The sequence below is a fragment of the Lutra lutra genome, chromosome 3, assembly GCF_902655055.1.
Source record: "Lutra lutra chromosome 3, mLutLut1.2, whole genome shotgun sequence".
Taxonomy (NCBI): Eukaryota; Metazoa; Chordata; class Mammalia; order Carnivora; family Mustelidae; genus Lutra; species Lutra lutra.
Window position 1 is genome coordinate 162975292 of NC_062280.1, and position 6050 is coordinate 162981341.

The 6050-nt window shown below is 35.0% G+C and overlaps 1 pseudogene; it reads right to left on the bottom strand.

Moving 5' to 3' along the window:
- Positions 1 to 2837: 2837 nt before the first annotated feature.
- LOC125095754 (60S ribosomal protein L27-like) lies at positions 2838 to 3237 on the bottom strand (annotated as a pseudogene).
- Positions 3238 to 6050: the final 2813 nt, after the last annotated feature.

A 6050-nucleotide genomic window follows, 5' to 3' on the forward strand; every position in this document is an offset into this window, starting at 1 on the left:
AATGATGTTCATGGAACTAGAAGGTGTTATGCTGAGTGTAATAAGTCAATCAGAGAAAGGCAATTATCATATGATCTCTCTAATATGAATAATTCCAAATGGCTTATCTTCAAGTAAGCTCTGGACTAAAGGTTTTTCTGTGGGACAAAGGATAGCTACCTACAAATCTCCTTTACAAAACCAAAAGCCAGGCCTACCACAAGATCAAGAGAATCCTCTGGTAATTTATCTGTCAGAACAAAATTCAGCATTTCTTTGTGTAAGAAGAGACAAAACTGATGCATAGTGGTTAATATTAGAACAGCAATTGCCATTGGCTGAGGAAAGGATAATCTTTCCCTCAAAAAAGGAAGAAGGGATCTTTCTGTGGTAACAGAACTTTGTATATTTTGCCCTAAATTTGTACATATTTGTCAGGATTTTTCAAACTGTGCATTTAAAATCTAATCACTTTATATATGTAAAATGAACTTTGGTCAAATTTTCATTAAATATAAAACAAAATTCAAAGGCAAATTGAAAGTTTCATATTCATTTAGACCAAAAGGATATGAGATTTGCAATTTTACATGTGTGTTTGTGTGTGTGTCTGTGTGTGTGAGCTAAAAGTAGGTAAAAGACAGGTTTGCCATATCATACCTGTGGGAATCAGCAATATTACACAAATTAAATTTTAGTAATAATTTCAGTTTCAACCAGTAAGTAGACGAAGGTAAAACAGAGATGTCTGGCACATCTAAGATGGCCTCTTTCTTTTTTTAATTTTTTTTAAAGATATGACATTTGCTGTGGAGTTAGGCATCACAATCCATAGATTGCAGGTGTATTTAGACAAAACAATCATAAATTAATAACGTACTACTAAGAGAATCTCAAAGATAAAGACTCTTCCCAAGCAAATACTATTTACCTTGAGGTCTAGTTATCCTGCTTACAATGACATTAGATTGGACCACTTGTATTTTCTTTCCCCTGTGTGTGTGCCTGATCACATAACTGCAGATAAATGGATCATAAACCAGCTACTTCATCTTCTTCCTTCTAGGCTTTTGTACTAAAAGAAGACATTCAATAATGCACACCACATTATATTCCATTTTTAATGGAATTTAGGTTGGAAGCAACTTACAAAGCAATGCTTATTTATCTTTATTCAGTTTTAATAATGGAAAATCCTCCACAATAGCTAGAAAGAGATTCCTGAATAAACATTGACAAGCAGCAGGTATAGGCTTCAGGTAAGTTTACAATGAAGATCTAAAATTGTTGAGATTTCATGTGTAGCCTTTCCTTGGGCCTTAAAATGATACTCAATAACATCTACTCTTATTTCTAAGTAAGTCTTAAAAAGAATATATATATATATGTGTGTATATATATATACACACATATATATATTTAAATATTTTATTTATTTATTTGACAGACAGAGATCACAAGTAGGCAGAGAGGCAGGCAGAGAGAGAGAAAGGGAAGCAGGTACCCCACTGGGCAGAGAGCCCGATGCGGAGCTCGATCCCAGGACCCTGCGATCATGATCTGAGCTGAAGGCAGAGGCTTTAACCCACTGAGCCACCCAGGTGCCCCAAAAAGAATATATTTTAATATTACAAATTTTAATATTCTGGGAAGTTAGAGAATATGTATATATAATTCTATAAGTATCATCTGAAAAGTGACCAATTTAATCAGCTGTGCTATTTTCTTCTTATGTTTTATTTAAATTAGCTTCACATTTCTATTATGCTTTATATATAGTGCTTTATGTTTAGAAACCTTTGCTTCAGATTATTTTGATAAAATTTTCAATTGCTCGTCCAGCTAAAATCATTGACATGGAAATGCAATGCTACAAAATCCTTTTGATTGCAGCAATGATATTGATAAAATATCTTATTTCACATAGTAAAGAATGCTGAAATTATGCTTCCTAATTATATTTTAAGCTGTTTATTCAACCATGGATTTATTGACCCATATCTACCACTCTTAACTCCAGCTATTCTTTATTCAGTTCTCCACACATTCTATTTCAGAAATTTTGTAAATGGCATTTCTTTGTATTTATCCTTCAGGTCACAACTTCTCCAAGTATAATTTCCTTGGGACTTCAACTAGATAAGAACATCCACTTTGGCATTTTCCTGGAACCTGTACTTCCTTATTAACATTTGGCAGTGTTTTAATAATGTCCTTTATTTGTATAATTCACAATATCTCACACAGCCCTAGTGTGTAAGCTCCATGAAGGCTGTGGATGCATTTCATTACTTCACATTTTTATTCTTAGCATCTAACACAGACTTGGTTCACTGGAGTTGTTCAGGAAGCCCATACTTAGAAAGGCAGAGATAGAAACAGAGACAAAGATGAAAGAAAGAGAGAAAGAGAGAGTGAGGGACTGAAGGAGAGGGAGGGAGGGAAGGAAGGAGGAGGAGGTAGGAAGGAAGACAGGCAGGCAGGCAGGGAGGCAAGAAGGAAAGAATGTTGCAAACTTAAATGTGTCCATGTTGTTAGTTGTTAAGTATCAAAGGACAGGAGAGAGTAATTGCCCTCTGTGAGCTTGTGCATTCACTAAAACTTAACTTCTACGTTGGAAGAGAAAAAAAATGAATTTCTCCAATATTTTTCATTTCACAAATTCTTGCATGGGGTTAACTAAGTTTTATCCAGATTTAGTGTTATGGGTTGATTGTGCCCTCCCAAAGTTTACATATTGAAGTCCCAACCTCTGATGCCTTAAAATGTAATCATATTTGGAGATAAGGTCGTTCTTTCTCTTTTGGGGGGGGGGTATTTTCAATAACTGAAACAAAACATATCAAAAACCACAGGCTCTAGAAGAACCATTTGTTCTTGTTAGTCCTATACCTCTCCTCCAATTTGACTCTGGCCTCTCAATCAGGCCTTACATTTAAGAGCTATGTCTCTGAAGATATCCTTGTTGACAACACTTTTGTCCAAAGGGATAGCCACAGAGTACATTTGTGGGCATGAAGTGATTGTAGTTATAAACTTTCACAAAAGATTTGATCTTTGCCCTCGTGGCAAATATCTTCTCGTCCATGGCAGCTGTCACTTTGCAGGGATAGCAGTCAGTTCCAGCCACCAGAGCACGGCATGTGCAGACATATCTGAAGTGCCATCATCAATGTTCTTCACAATGACTGCTTTGTGTCCAGAATAGCATCAGGCCAGGACCGGCACCAAATTCCTGGGTTTCATGAACTTGCCCATCTTGAAACCAGCCACTCAAACCTAGAGCAGAAAAGAAGAAACACCACTTCCATTCAGGATGAGGTCTTTAAGGGGGTGATTAAGTTAAACTGAGTTTTTTAAGGTGAGCTTTTTAAAACTGATGTGTTCTTTTTTTTTTTCCTAAGACAAAAGGGAAAGAGCGTTTTTTGTTTGTTTGTTTTGTTTTGTTTTGTTTTAAGATTTTATTTATATATTTGACAGAGAGAAAGAGCACAGAGCAGGGGGAGCAGCAGGCAGATGGAGAACCAGGATCCTGGCTGAGCAAGGAGTCCCATGTGGGACTCCATGCAAGGACTCCAGGATTATGACCTGAGTCAAAGGGGGAGGCCCAACCATGTGAACAACCCAGCATCCATCTGATGTCCTTATAAGAAGAGGAAATATGGTGAGTGCCAAAAACTTGTGTGCACAGAGGACAGACCATGTAAGGACACAGTGAGTACTTGGCCAGTTGCAACACAAGGAGAGAAGCCTCAGAAGAAGGATTAGTTTCTTCTGAGGCTTCTCTCCTTGTGTTGCAACTGGCCAAGTTAATTCTGCCAACGTCTTGACTTTGGACTTCTAAACTCCAGAATTTTGAGAAATGAATTCCTATTGTTTAAGCCACCTAATCTGTGATACTTTGTTACGACAGGCCTAAAAAACAAATACACTTACCCAATCTACTCAGTACTCAATATGATAGATGTTCTAATTATAATTTTTATATGGGCTACAGAAACAAAAAATATACTTAAATAAATATTTAAATGGAATTTCATGTATGGTTATTGAAAAAATATTTTATATTCTTAAAATTTTTGTGTTCTTTTTTAATTTGCGTGTGTGTGTTTTAGAGTGAGTATGTTTTTACATGTCTGGGTGTTGAGGAAGGAGAAAAATGACTTTGGCTAAGGAGCATTTAATGCCAAATAAAGTATAATTGTGCATTTGCACCTAAAATATTATGCCTTAAATATTAATAAATCTATCATTCTCAGCATGCAACATAGAATAAATGCCAAAAATTAATCTTCTGATAGGCATAAACAAAAAAATGAAATAAATAATTAATAGTTTGTATGTCTTCCATCTCTAATTCAAAAATCGGTCATATTGTTTATTATTTCATTAAATTTTCACTATAGTAAGATATCAAAGCCTTGCACTCTGTCTGTTTTGAAGTATATATGTGTTTACAACTAAAAAATGAGAATACATCTTGACATGTTAGATGTTCTTGCAAAACCAGTAAATGAAGAGTCATACCACCAGTGTTATTCTAACTAATGGCTTAAAATAATGTGAAAATCATAAGATTATAATTTTTTTAAAAGATTTTATTTATTTATTTGTCAGAGAGAGAGAGAGCGAGCACAGGCAGACAGAGTGGCAGGCAGAGGCAGAGGAAGAAGCAGGCTCCCCACAGAACAAGGAGCCCGATGTGGGACTCGATCCCAGGACATTGGGATCATGACTTGAGCCGAAGGCAGCTGCTCAACCAACTGAGCCACCCAGGCGTCCCCACAAGATTATAATTTTAAATAACAATTCATTTCTAAATTCTCTTTTTACAAAATAAATTTAAAAGAGATAATATCAATTCTTTTTTTTTTTTTTTTATTCATTTGACAGACAGAGATCACAAGTAGGCAGAGAAGCAGGCAGAGAGAGAGGAGGAAGCACGCTCTCTGCTGAGCAGAGAGCCCAATGTGGGGCTCCATCCCAGGACCCTGGGATCATGACCTGACTGAAGGCAGAGGCTTTAACCCACTGAGCCACCCAGGTGCCCCAAGATAATATAAATTCTTTAACTTGATTTGCAAGTCCTTTGATAACTTTTAAGACAACATTAAGATAACATCTCTATCATGCAAGGTTGTCAGAGGAATATAGCAAAAAAAATCAAATAGCAGTTCAGAGAACTTACTAGACTTTTCTGGGACACAGAAATGTTAAAGAAATCAGATATGCCAGAGGGACACATCACGCTTTAAAATAAATTCTATTTAAGGAAGGCAACCTATATAGCAGTTTTCTGTTCTTTTTCTTTCTTTCCTTTACTTTTTTTTAACTAATTTCTCAGAAAACCCTAGCATCTCAACATACTCTCGGATAGGATTTATTAGCACAGGATTTAAGTTAGTTGTCTAAACTTCAAAATTCTATTTTGTAGGATACTAGAGGCTATTCATTAGCATACTGTGAAGCATGTCATAAATAATTTAAACTATAGTTGTCAAGATAAATGAAAAAATCAATTTATGCTGCACTACCCTTAATTTTTTATTGTGCATGGATTTGCTTGCTTACTAATCTACAAAATCTAGTAAATCACAGTCCCTGTCATTTTAGTGAATTAATCTGCATCATTTCAACTTGACTGATTATGTAGAAGGAATATCATCAAGAATCTTGGACTGTTATGTAGATATTGTTTTTAAAATGAATGTAAATACTTTTTAAAATGATGTTCAATAAACTCCAGGAAGTAATAAAGGTAAAATAATCAAATGGATTAGTAAAAGTGATTTTCCATCATTCAGGAAATTTTAGAACGACAAATTTAGGACAAGAAATGGAAAAAAGAACATCAAATCAACTCAAAATGTTTTAACAGGAAAAAAAAAAAAGTAAGCCATCTATTTTTACTGTTGAGGATTAGCAAGTAGCAGAGATAATCTAGACTCCAAAAATACAAATTAGATTTAAAAAAAAAAAAAAGATTCTAGCTTAGTGCTTTAAGTGGAGAACCAATAAAAAGTTCTAGAATTCATTTTTAATTATGTAACTTACTCAACATGTGGTCTTGA